Source organism: Lactuca serriola, chromosome 1 (assembly GCF_051521515.1).
Source record: "Lactuca serriola cultivar US96UC23 chromosome 1, Lser_US96UC23_V15, whole genome shotgun sequence".
Taxonomy (NCBI): domain Eukaryota; kingdom Viridiplantae; phylum Streptophyta; class Magnoliopsida; order Asterales; family Asteraceae; genus Lactuca; species Lactuca serriola.
The window spans coordinates 141,831,603-141,846,184 of record NC_136408.1 but is presented as its reverse complement, the minus strand read 5'-3'; positions in this window follow the sequence as shown (position 1 = coordinate 141,846,184).

Here is a 14,582-nt window from a genome sequence, read left to right as displayed (position 1 = left end):
ATTTCCGGAGAAAAAACATTGGAATAAACATTCCGGTCGAAGGATAAAAGAGTACGATTTGGATGTCCTAAGCAATAGAAATAACCATACATGAATTGTCTTACTAAAATCATGTTAAAAGAAAACCCAATGGGACAAAAAACTCTAAAAAGAGACGAAAGAGTACACATTGGTTAAAGAAATATTCAACCGGATACTCCCCCTAATTTCATCAATCCTTAGTGAGACTGGGATACAGTTTGTGTCTTGTTAAAAGCAACTTTTTCAAGGAAAACCCATTGCCACAAAACCCTTGATATAAAGATAAAAAGAGTATGCAAACATGTTTCAGGATTATCCCCCTCATATGCCCTCAAAAGGGTGCTAAGCACACATCAAGGTGCAATGAGTATTTGCACACAACTACGTACATGACACAAGTCATTTAGGTAGCTCAAAGAGCTTCCTAAGTCCAATCGCTTTGACATGTATTTGGAATAAATACTTTGGAAGTTACTTTGTGAACAAGTATTGATAATTATTCTCTATTCCAACATGTTGCGCTTCAATTTTTGAATTTCTTGTTGTTCATGTGTAAAGAATAATTTTAAGGAGATGTGCTTACTGTTATCCTTTTGATGTAATCATTTTTTGCTTGATGAATAACAGAAGTGTTATTTTCATATATGAAAACTGATTTACTAGAATCATAAGATAAATCACATGTACTTCAAACATGGCCAATTGCAACTTGTAGCCATACACACTTTCTAGTCGCCTCATAAAACGCGAGTAGTTCATATTGATTTTTCAAACTAGCAACTACAGTCTGTTATCAAGATTTTGAATGCCCCTTATAGTTTTGAGTAGTAACTTGTAGCATCATAGCCGACAAGTAGCTAACAAAAGACGCCCTTAATACCATTTAAGGGGCGATGTGTTGCCACGGTATTATGTGGAGCAAGATAGTTCACAACAAACGGGATGTTCGATAAAGTACATTCGGACAAGTATAATAATGTGCCTATTTCACCTAGATATCATTTGGTTACGAGGGATCTAGGTGGGATCAAACACGCACAACAGAAGCAATAAAAACGATAACCTCACAAGCCAAAAATAGATCCATGTTCAACCACATCTATTGCAACTAAATAAAGAGGAAGTAACAAAATAAAACATACCCTTGTAGTCCCTTGAAGTCTTCTTTAGATCAAGATGAAAATAGACTTCTAAGAGCCCAATATAAAGCTCCTCTTTCGTAATCGCAATCAAGATATGATGAAACAACACTTAACACCTTTGGATCTGATGAACACCTTGAGCACCAGAAACATAATCTGATATGCGATAAAGCATGCCATGCTGACATAGAATTCAAAGGGTTTTGAGAGAGTTAGACGAATTTTTGAGTTGTTTCAGAAACTACAAATGTCATCCAAGCACCCATATATATAGGGAAGGGATTAAGGTTTACTTAACGTGGTTTCTTGGTAATAAATTAACTATCTCTCACTTTAAATCCTTAAAGATTTACTAGTTTCTATTAATTTATTAATCTTTAATAAACTAAGAAACTAAATCCTCTTTCTTTCTCTCTTATGAATTATTTCGTAAATATTTTTTGCATGTAACCAAAAATGACCCTACTATTAATAGTGATATTACCAGTTGTTGTGACTGTTGGCACTATCTTCTAAAAGCTCCCACTTACATTAGTCCTAACACAATATAGTCCAATATTCACTAGTAATAAGTAGATAGTATATCATGTGATTCACTACCATATTCACAAGTTAAAGTTGTGATACAAACCTTAGATAAGTGATTAAATACTTATTTTTTTCTAATATATATATATATATATATATATATATATATATATATATATATGTCACACCCCAAAACCGATAACGGCGGAATACGTTTCGGGGTGGAGGACGTCATGTATAGTATCATCACAATTGCAATATAGTAAACACAAGAAACATACAACCATTTCATTTACATAGTGAGTTTAATTACAAGCGTGTTCTGTAAAATTTCAATAGACACCAAAAGTATAACAAAAATAAGAGATGGATCTTGTATGCTCCACCTTCTCCAAAATGTTGCATCTGTACCTGTCTATCTTTGACCTGAAGATACAAGTTATTTTGAAAACGAGTATCAGCATAAAGTTGGTGAGTTCATAAGAGTTTAGTGTAAATTTTAGTATAAAATGTATTAGTACAGATAGTGTGAAAAGCTGCAGTTTACATTCGTAAGTAGAAGAAAAATTCTAGAAAATCCTATATTTTCCAGAAAATACCTTGTAAGTGAAAGCCTATAAGTTTCATGTACTTATCTTTATTTAAGACCATTTGTTGTAAAGGTATAGTAGTGAGTCACCAATAGGTAGTGTAATAAGAAAAGTTATGCCTGATATCGGTGATAGTGGGGCAAACTCCCATAAAAAATAGATACTTATTTACTTCGGGATTTTTAACTTATTCTTTAGTGTTAGTATTTTAGTGTGAATGTAGTGTATTCCTTGTATTCTACTGATAGTGTGAGTAATAGAGTACCCCATGACCTTCCCGGTCATGCATAGTGTAGAGAAGTAGCGGCATCCCTGGGCCTGCACGGCTCGGACTAGGGTTAACAGTCGGGATGTAATAGTGTCTGCCCCGTATAGATCTATACATGTAGCGTCGTCTTCCTGCTGGAAAACTCTAGGCGTAGTATGTAGCGAATAGCGTATCTCGTAGTGAGTTAGTGTGTTATCCCCTGATTAGTACTTTCTCTTGTATTATAGAGTAGTAGTCTTTTGTATAGCTCGTAGTGAGTTCGCTTACTAGTGAGTCGTCTCGTAATAGTATGTATTATATTATGTAAAGTAGTGGCAGTAACGAGTAGTAGTGGCCTTAACTATACCCATTATAGTTAACTTAGTGCGTGTAATTCTTGGCAATTAAGTAGTGTAGGCATCGGATGAAATGAAAAGGCTCGTATCCAACACTAATGTACATGATATATAACTAAGAAATCAACGACAGTCGGACGGATAACAGCTACCCTAAGCCCACAATCAAACAAGAACAGGAAATAGGGCAAGTTATCGGTTCTAAGTCCTTCAAGTCTTACTTATATAAATATATTAGTGTGGTTACATTTTATAAGAAAATTTATTTAATAGAAATATTGTCCAAAGAAAACATTTAGAAAATAGTTCATTTGTCTAAAGTAGTTTCGAAAATGCAAAGTTCTTTTATAAGACATAGTGGTAAATCACATGTGATTTGAACTACGGGTAGTGAATCACATGTGATTAATATTCATAAACATGTATATTTGACTTGTATCGCCCCCCTAAAACATATAAAAACATTTGAAAGGTTCATTAAAGGGGTATGAACTCACAGTTTATCGTAGGGTTCGAGTGTCAACGGATGCCCTGAATGCCAATGGTCCCTATAAATCATGTGATGACACATAATTAGGTTAGAACTAGGGTGTTTCGTGCTTAAACATGATGGGAAAACATCCTTAGGTCTTGGCATTATTGAGTACAAGTGTCTCATGATCCATACTTAATGATTCATGCAAGTTTAGGGCCAAAAGTGGAAATTTGAGTGAGTGCATGGCCTTGAAATTAAGTGTGCGGCTGAGGTGTGCGGCCAGAAGGGTGTGTGAGGCTACACACAAGTGTGTGCGGGCATTCAGAGTGTGTGTGCGGCCGTACACTCCTCTTGTGAGTCCATATGAAGTGTTTGCTCTTCACACTAAGGAGATTTGAATGTGTGTTGCCCCCCTCATGAAGGTTTGCGGGCGTACACCTTCAAGGGACTATGAATATGATGAACATGATGAGTTTTAAATCTTGGGATTCAAGTGTTTACCACTAATAAGCTTGAAGATGAACTAGATCACAAATATGAGGCCTTCAAGGTGTTCTTGGTTGAAGATTTTAGAGAAAGGAAGTAGAGAGAGAGTAAGGAGCATCCAAATGAAGGAATGAAGAAGGTACCCAACTATATATATGTTTGGGTGTGAGGCTAGAGGGTGTGTGGTTGGGTGTGCGGCCGCACACATGGGTGTGTGGCTGTACACACAAAAGTGTGGCCGCACACACCTCTTTTGGTGTGTTTGACCCGATTCCATGATGCAAAACACTTTCCAACTCCTCCTAAGACCCCTAACTAGACTATGTTATGTCCAAAACACACATTTGGAACCACAAGATTTACAAAGGATGATGAATTCAAGGTTTAAAGACAATACGCGGACTAGTTACATAGGATGAAAGTTTCAGGTTATTACATTATTCCACCGTTAGAGGGAATTTCGTCCCAAAATTTAGAATTCCTACAGAGGTAATTACAGAACTACTATGCAAAAAGATGGGGATATTTGAGTTTCATTTGATCCTCGCGCTCCCAAGTGAATTCCGGTCCCCGCTTGGCATTCCACCGAACCTTCACAATTGGGATGCGGCTTTGTTTCGTTCGTTTCACTTCTCGGTCCATAATCTCCGTAGGCTCTTCCACAAATTGGAGGCTCTCATTGACCTTGATCTCGTCGAGGGGAATCACGAGAGTCTCATCGGACAGGCATTTCTTCAAGTTAGAGACGTGGAAGGTAGGATGTATGTTACTTATCTCGTGGGGTAAGTTGAGTTTGTAAGCTACAGGGCCGATTCTAGCAAGAATCTCGAAAGGCCCTATGTACCTTGGGTTCAGCTTTCCACGCTTTCCGAAGCGTATCGTGCCCTTCCAAGGTGAGACCTTCAAAAGGACTCGGTCTCCTACCTGAAACTCCAAGGGTTTTCTTCGTTTGTCCGCGTAGCTTTTCTGTCGATCCCTAGCGGCTTTTAATCGTTCCCGAATCTGTACAATCTTCTCGGTCGTTTCTCGAATGATCTCCGGACCAGTGAGAGCGCTGTCAGGAACTCGTCCTTTAGCCAACTGAGTGTCACCCACCTCAGCCCAGCACAATGGGGATCTGCACTTTCGGCCGTAGAGGGCTTCAAATGGAGCTGTCTTGATGCTCGTATGATAACTATTATTGTAGGAAAATTCCACAAGAGGTAAGTGTGTATCCCAAGATTTACCGAAGTCAATCACACAAGCTCGTAGCATATCTTATAAGGTTTGGATCGTCCTCTCACTTTGCCCGTTAGTCTGCGGATGGTAGGTTGTACTCATATTCAGCCTCGTCCCTAGTGCCTTTTGTAGTGATTGCCAAAATCTCGAGGTAAATCTACTATCTCTGTCTGAGATAATAGATGTAGGGACGCCATGCAGCCGTACTATTTCCTTAAGGTATTTTCTCGTGAGCTTCTCCATCTTGTCTGTTTCCTTGATGGGTAGGAAGTGTGCAGATTTGGTCGATCTGTCAACGATGACCCAAATGGTATCCAACCCACCCGTTGTCTTGGGCAGTTTGGTTATAAAGTCCATCGTAATCCGCTCCCACTTCCATTCCGGTATCTCTGGTTGTTGGAGGAGTCCCGATGGCTTCTGATATTCGACCTTGACCTTCGTGCAAGTAAGGCACTTACTCACGAAAGTAGTTATCTCTGCCTTCATGTTAGGCCACCAGTATAGCTTTTTGAGATCCAGATACATCTTGTCCGGACCTAGGTGGATGGAGTATCTAGTGTTGTGCGCTTCCTTCATGACCAAATCTATGAAACCTCCGTGGCGTGGAGTCCTGTTTCTCTTCCCAATCGTATGTTACGCCCTTATGTGTTAACATGGTGAGAGGTTTCGCAATCCGAGAGAAGTTTTGGATGAATCTGCGGTAGTAGCCAGCGAGGCCTAGAAATTGACGAATTTCTGTAGGCGTCTTCGGTGCTGACCAGTTCTCAATAGCTTTAATTTTGGAGGGATCCACGTGGATTCCGTCTTCGCTAATCACGTGTCCTAAGAATTCAACTTTTCGGTTCCAAAATTCGCACTTAGAGAACTTTTCATATAACTTCTCTGATCGTAGGGTTTCTAGGACTCGTCGTAAATGATCTCTGTGTTCTTCCTCGCTCCGAGAGTAGACAAGTATATCATCAATATAGACGATGACGAACTGATCTAGATATGGACGACATACTCTATTCATCAAGTCCATGAATACTGCGGGTGCATTAGTCAGTCCAAAGGGCATCACCACGAACTCGTAGTGTCCGTAACGGGTTCGGAAGGCTGTCTTCGGAACATCCTCCTCAAGCACTCGTAACTGGTGATACCCGGACCTAAGATCAATCTTGGAAAAGTAACTCGCCCCTTGCAGTTGGTCGAACAGGTCATCTATACGAGGAAGAGGGTAGCGGTTTTTGACTGTGAGTTTATTGAGTTCCCTATAATCGATGCACATACGAAATGATCCGTCCTTCTTCTTTACGAACAAGACCGGAGCTCCCCAAGGTGAGAAACTCGGTCTTATAAAGCCCTTGCTGAGCAGCTCGTTAAGTTGACCAGATAGTTCTTGCATCTCGGCGGCCGCTAAACGATAGGGAGACTTTGCTACGGGGGTAGCTCCTGGGACTAGGTCGATTCTAAACTCAACCTGACGTTTAGGAGGTAGACCTGGAAGGCCTTCCGGAAAGACGTCAGGGAAATTGCATACAACAGGTAGGTCTTTTGGATTTTTCGCTTTTTGGCTTGTGTCGACGATGTGAGCAAGAAAGGCGCGATATTCCTTACGCGAGTATTTCTAAGCCTGAATACTAGATATGATACGAAGGCTCGTACCAGGTTTATCTCCATAGATCAATAGAGTTTCATGGTTCGAAAGATTTAGGCGAATGGCTTTGTCAAAGCATAGGATATCGGCATGATGGAGACTCAACCAGTCCATACCGACAATTACATCGAAACTCTTGATAGAGACTGGTATGAGATCGATTGGAAATGAGTGATCGTCTAATGTGAGGGTACATCCTATGTAGATTTCGTTAGAGCTTTCGGTCTTCCCGTTAGCCATCTCTACAACGAATATTTCTTTTAGTGGTTGAGGGGATTGTTTGAGTAAGTGTTTAAAGTTTTGATTTATGAAGCTTCTTTCTACACCACTATCGAATAAGACATAGGCATAAGAGTTGTTGAGAAGAAACGTACCCGTGACTACTGTTGGATCCGCTACCGCCTCATTGTGACACTTGGGCAGATTTCCACTATAAGCTTTTGGCGGTGCAGGAGTGGCTGGAGTAGTTGCAGCATGGACCGCCATGATTTGCTGGTCCTTGGAGGAGGTTTGAGTTTTCTTGCCTTTCTTCTTATCCCATCGCTTCCTTTTTCTGTCAGATGAATCAGGTGGTGCAGTGGTAGTTGTGGTTGCTGTTGCTGTAGTGGAAGAGTCTTCATGGTTGATCAGACTCTGGGCCAATTCCTTGGCACTGTCGAAGGTGGTAGGGCGTGAGGCTAGAACATTTCGTTGATACGGGGGCATTAGACCCCAAATCTATTGTTCGATCTTTTTGCTTTCGGATGGGATCATGTTGGGACACATAGCCGCCAAGTCGCAGAACCTGGCCGTGTAAGCTGTTATGTCGGTCCCTACCATCTTGAGGTTCCAGAGTTCCTCCTCAAGTTTCTGAATTTCGCCCATCGGGCAGTACTCTTTTCTCATGAGATCCTTTAGAGTGTCCCAGTCCATGGCATTGGCCGTGACCAAGGAGAGTGCACTGACATGGCCGTTCCACCATGTCAAAGCCCTGTTAGTGAGGGTGGTAGTAGCGAACTTGATTTTGCTCTCTTCGGGGCAGGAGCACATTTCGAATACAGCTTCGGTTCTTTCGAACCATTGGGATAATGCTAGAATTCCTCCAGTACCATCGAAGAAGGTAGGTTTACAGTTCATGAAGTCCTTATAAGTGCATCCCTACACTCTTTGATGGACTTCACCAAATCTAGAGTTGCCACCGATCGCATCACCAGAGTTCATTTGAGCCATGGTTGCTGTCACAGCTGCAGTCACAGCCGTTTGGAACAACACTGGATCGAACTGCGGATGAGGAGGTGGTGGAGGAGGGGTTTGAGTTGCTGGTCTTCCTCTGCTTGGACGCTTTCATGGAGGCATCTTTTATTGGAAGATCACAGGAATGATAACAATAGTAAGAGTCTATTGCGAAATAGGAATAGGGTGTTTCAAGGATTAATTCAACATAATCCAAAAGTTAGAGTGAGAGTCATAGTAATAGGATAGTTAGCTGTCAATATACTGGTATTGATGATGTAATACAAGTTCAGGAAAAATTGACCTAACAGAAGGTCTTACATAACTTCAATGATTCTATTTTCACACTCCCAAATCCTTACTGCAAATGCAAGAATTCCAAATTCATACAATTTACTGACATCTGTTAGATTCTAAACTTATATGCATTGATTCTCTTATAATGATTATCCACGAAGTCAGAAAGACTTGACAACAACCATTACAGAGCATTCCAAAGGAGATCAGCTCCTTAAAAACATCCTTCTTGCATTAAGTTTCCTAATCTTAAACAGATTGAAAATTCTAACTTTGAAACATTTCCAGATTCCATTTTGATTATCACTTCTGAACAAGAGTTGCCTCCTTACAGACTATGTCAATATGGTCCTTCCAGAATTATCACTATACTTCCAACTGTCCTTGAGCAACCAATCTTTGGTAAACCTTAGATTGTCCTCGACAATTGTTTAATCCTTTTAGTCATATCCAGTTCTAAACCTTTTCCCTTCTTAATTCCCCAGGCATTTGGAAAATTTTAGAAAGGATGAATATAGCACATGTAATCGATCCTATATCCGAAGCATATGGGACACGATTCATGATGTCTCACATAAATACTAAACCAGTCTTTTGCTATAATATGTCCATTTCAATTTGCCAAGTTCTCATAATTCAGATTATGAAAAGGGATGTCGTAATCATAATCGAATTTTAGAACGCAAATAATGGACTCATATACAAAATTTCCTTATGTTGAGCCATTCCAACATGAAATTCATATATATATCCTTGACTAAATGATTAAAACCTCACGATCTAAGCTTATAGATTTGAGATGAAGTATAATTTTCTCTCCCTTAATTATAGCAAAACAACTTTTCCCAATTGAAACCTTTTGTTTTCTATAATTAACATTGCTAATTTGCAATACTTATCGTAATTATCATGCTCCCACTAACAGGATGATTATTAGCATAACGCTTATGCTCCCACTAGCTTTGACATGTACTCAGAAATCAGCTGGACTTCTAGAAATCAATACTTCATTGACTTTCTTACCAAAGTTCAGATTTCTGATACTAGATTGTTTTGATAAAACTTTATCAAAAATCATACACCTTCCCTTAGATAGCACACTTGTGAGTCTAAAAAATTATGAAGAGGTATGCCGTAATCATAATGGTTAGACCTTTTTGCCACTTCTCACAAGTCCAGGTTAGTGTGCCGGTAAACCACACACGCTCCACTAACGACTTTGAGAATGCAAATATCATAATTTCTATCTAGCTAAAATCTACTTAGTGAAAGTGTTTCCTCACCATCATTTTCATGAATCGGATAGAAACCTTATGACACTTAGATTTGCTGTTGTATGTGTTCTTTATCCATGTGAATTGTCATAACCATAGTTACAAGACAAGGATAATGACAAATCCAAACTAATATGGATTGAACTCAATCTTAATTTCTTGCCACCTGGCAGCTCAAGGGCCTGCCATTGCTTCCAAGTTGTTGTGCAACTAATTGAGAACTCTAAGAACTCATATGCAAAACCAACTGTAACAGGAATGGGCACAGAATATGTCAACATGATAGGTTATAAACCTCAAGTCGTGTGCTAGTGAAGAACTTCAGGTTTTATTCTTGATTAGTTCTTGAGACTTTCAAGACCTTTAACACTCCCACTGTCCTCTTGACATATAAGATTCCCTTGTCAAACATCCAAGAGATAGTGCGGATTCTAATCAAGACAAACACTTCACACAATTGGCCTTAGTTGGTCTTTGTTTTATCCAAAACATCACAACTTACCAATTTCAAATGTACAAGAGTACAAAACTTTTACTCTTACATTTGACAAGTGTTTTAAACCTTCTTTAAGACATGTCACTCAAATTACAATCTTGGAGTATGACTCTAAGACTTGTATTGGAACGAAGTATGATTCATCTTCTTGATTTAACCATTTCAACAATTCAAGTTCCTCTTCTTAGTCATAAGAATGCACTAAGATTTCCTTAGAGAACTAATTGTGCTATGGTTTCTTAATCATTAAGATGATCACAAAAACTGATACTAAAGTAGTCTCCCATCTTTTCAGATTTGAGAAACTTTTATCCTTCTGCCTAATTTGATTCTTCTTATTCGCTCTGCCTTACATTGGAACCTTTTTCCATTGTCTCAGAGTTACACTTAAGCTTGTAAGTATAATCATATTTACTGAGCTTTAGTAAACTATGACGAATAGTCTTATCAAACTTTTGTAGTGGACTTAATCAGTGCACAAGAATGTGTACTCGATCCCTTAGTCCTTTACTTGACTCACACATCCATGTGAACAAGTAATTAGTCTTAATTTTTCCAAAACTTGAAAGTTCTCATTCATCATGCTATACAACTTGCATGATTCCAAGTTCCGGTCCAATTGAGACTTGGGTGATGAGAGTCTTTCCTTATTTGGTAAGTTTAGACATTACCACAAATGAAAGAATCAATTTCATATTTCCACTCTTGCTATTAATGGAATCATATAAGCAACAATTTTTCCTCAAATGCCATTGTAAGGATATTTTAAAATAAATAAAATCAAAATTTTTCTTTTATTTTAAAACATTGCGGAAAAACTTATCCTTACAATCCATATGAAAACTTGTTGTTATCTACTCCTAAGCAATATCTCATAACTCCTAAGAAGTAGCTCAAGAATCCGATCTTCAAACTATGCGATAGAAATCCATCTACGCCATCAGATTCATCATATTCTTTCTTTAAGTTTCTTCACGTTTCTTTGATTCTTAAAACATCACCATGTGACCCAGTCACATCATGTATCAGGAATCTCAGAATCGAACCTTAGCAGAGTTAGATAGTGGACTTTACCTGAAGTATAGTCAAACTTATTGACTTTAACATCCTTAGGTAAATTTGGCAGCTTCGCAACCAATGCCCCCTTTCTTTGGCAATATAAACATATGGACCCTTTGATAATGGTACACGGGACTATCACAGACTTAGCTTTTCTCTTTACCATTTGGTCAACCGAGTTGACTATGGGCGATCCCTTTCCATTGGGAAGAGAATGCTTTCCGGGATTTCCTGTGTCACTATTGTCAATGTCCATCAAGTTTTAAGGAAGTTGATCTTAACAAATAGATAAGATCATTAAGGGTCTTGTCATAGTCTGTTTCATAGGTGTCCCAAAGGAACTCACTATGTGACTTAGAAAGTGATTGAACCACCAACTTTCTCAAGACTTTGACACCCAACTCTCCCGGCTTGTCAATATGTGACTACATCTCCAAGATGTGATCACACCTAGACCTTGCCTTGCCAATAGGGCTTGAGTGACCTTAAACTTTTCAAGAACTTGTGGGTTGGGGAGAATAATTGGAGGAGGTGAATGAAGTATGATTTCCAAGGGACATCATCTTCATTTAGGAAAGCTTGTTTCAAGAGATTTGGGAAGATCATAAATGTCTAAACTAGACATGTTGTGGGAGATATTCAAGATAGTTGAATTAAAGTCCTTAATATGACACCCAATATGAAATATTAAGGCTAGGACCCAACAAACTATTTTATAACTTAGAAGTGGTATGCCGTAATCCAAGCTATAAAATATTTGAAGGTAGGTGAATGACGATTCACCAATTTCCACCAAGATAAACGAAATGTATTATTAGGTTTTAATTGGTTTTGAAACTCCTAGATCTTTGAGATTCATTGAACTGTTCAATGGCATGTTTCAATCTCGAGTGTGCCCTTCAGGTTTTGTGACTGGGATGCCGAGGATCACAAAACAAGGTGTGAATAACCATACCAATTCACTTGGTACCCTTAATATTATCATCTAATCAATGTGTCGGTTAACCACACACGCTCCATTGATCTATGATAAACATTAAGTCACCCTTCGTGATCCTTACTAGTCCAAGTTAGTGTGCCGGTTAACCACACACGCTCCACCAACGACTTGGTAAGGTACAAAGTGTGAATTCCATGGGCTAGCACCATATTCACATTTTTCCTAAGTAACTAAGATTGGGTATTATTAAGAGTTTAGTTACTTAGTATTTATCATTAATACTTTTAATGAAGGGAGAATTATAGTCCTGCCAAACCCGTTCGGCTAACGACCCTCCACCGGTCAAGCAAGCGGTGGGTGAGAGTGGACACCCATTAAGTTGCCATTTTATAGGCAACAACCTTATACCCACCTTATAGACCGGCTTAGTGAATGAGGCATACTAGCGGTAAGACTGACTTTAATCTTATACATATATATATTATTAACTTATAATATTATAAAGTATAAGGTTTGAATTTTAACTCTTTAAAATTCTAAGGGCTAACTTGGTATTAAAGTATTCATAAGAGAAAACTTTACAAATTCCAAAACTTGAGGGCAAGTTTTTGAAACTATTCAAAACTAATTAATTCCATGATTTATGTGTTTAAAGTAGTTTTAATCCAAAAACTCTTCAAGTTCCATAACTTGAGGACAAGTTATGGAAGACTTTAAACTAATAAAAGAATTACTTTTCTTTATTTTATAACTTATGAAATTAATTAAGGTTACATTTATTTATTTATTTATTATTTAATGAAGAGACTCTTGGTCCTCCATAACTTGAGGACAAATTATGGAGTCATCAAACCATTTAAGTAGAAATAGACTCTTCATTTTTGTAACCTTTGCCAACTATTATGAGTTTTATGAAACTTAAATGTGACTTTTCATATAACTTGAGAACAAGTTACAAAAACACATTTTAGAATCAACTCTTAGATTAATTTGGATTGAAAACAACTATTTCACTCAACTTTCTATTAATCTAAGCAACTCATAAGAACAAGATAATTCAAATCAAACTTTTTCATGTAATTAGTCTAAACCTTAAACTAATACAAAACATGAATCTATTGACAATTATCTTTGAAATTGGATTAGCATGAACATTACCACATCAAAAACAATTTTATAAGTTCAAAACCATCTTAGGGTAATGTTCCTAGTCCATTTCTAGCCAAAAAAGTCGAGTTTATGCTGTCTGGGGGTCCAACTCGTCGAGTGCATGAACCAACTCGGCGAGTTGGATCGATTTCATCACTTTTTAGGCATGGACTCGCCGAGTCTCCTGATGGACTCGCCGAGTCTGATGATCAGACAGCAAGAAATTCGATTTTTTAAGCAGTTTTGCAAGTATAACAAGAAAACAAGCCTAGGCTCTGATACCACTGTTGGGTTTTGAGCATTCTAACACTCCTAAGTGTACATGCAACCCTAAATACCTTGGATCTATGTTTTCTCTATTATACATGCAAATAAGAACTTCCAAGGTATTATCCTAATCTAGCATACAAAACAATGAGTGTAACAAGATAGAATACATACCTTTTAGATGTAGAAAGTCTTCATGAAGCTTGAGTGCCTAGCCCCAATAGTGTGGAAGCCTCAAATGCAATCACAATCACCAAAACACTTAGAATAACTTGAGAGAAGTCTACAACTCATGAAATTGGCTAGCCCTTTCTTACTCTCACTCTAGTGGCCGATTTTGGTCAAGAATAAGATGCTTATATAGTTAGGGTTACACCATGTAAGCCCTAATTGACATGGACTTTCATTTCCATGATCCATGGGTACAAATAAACCATGGAGCATCCATGGACCATCCTATGGGTTTTAGCCCAACTTGATTATCCATGGAGCATTAGCCCACTATACAAGTATGGATAATTTACACAATCAACCCATATGTTTAATTAGTCTTCTTTTGATCACTTAATTAATCCTAGATTAATTCTTGATCAATACTAATTAAATAATCTTATTATTCTTATTAACCATAAGTGTCTTATTTCTCTCATTATAGTCTATCCAAGTGCATGATGGTATGCAACCCAAATGGACCATGCCGGGTCGGGTCAAGTCTTACCAATTATAGTTATGGACTTAGACATTAATCCAACAGTTTACAGACAAATGATCTACGAACATAGAGAGGGAAAGCTAGTCCTTTAAACAAAAGAGTGAGGTACTAGACGTCTTCTACTGGCGACGGTTACTTGTTGGGCGAACCCTCAGATCCGCTATCTAACGCATAACTTCTTGAAGGTGTCGTTCATGAGTCCTTTGGCGTGCTCGGAGTTCCCTAACTTCGGCTCAGGATGCAGCCAGCTGATGCTGCAGAGCCTCGTTGGTCCTCCTTGCCCTGTCCATGGCTCCTTCGAGTTGGCGGATGCGAACCGTGTTGAGATTTGAATTGGCATCCACTTCTACAACTCGACCAATGGCTACTTGACCCTGCTCGACATTCCCGGCAATCCTTCAGACCATGATGGGCAGAACCCGATCCGTTGATCCATCGTAGGGTAAAGGCTGGCCCTGCTCTTCGCTCCATCGGTGC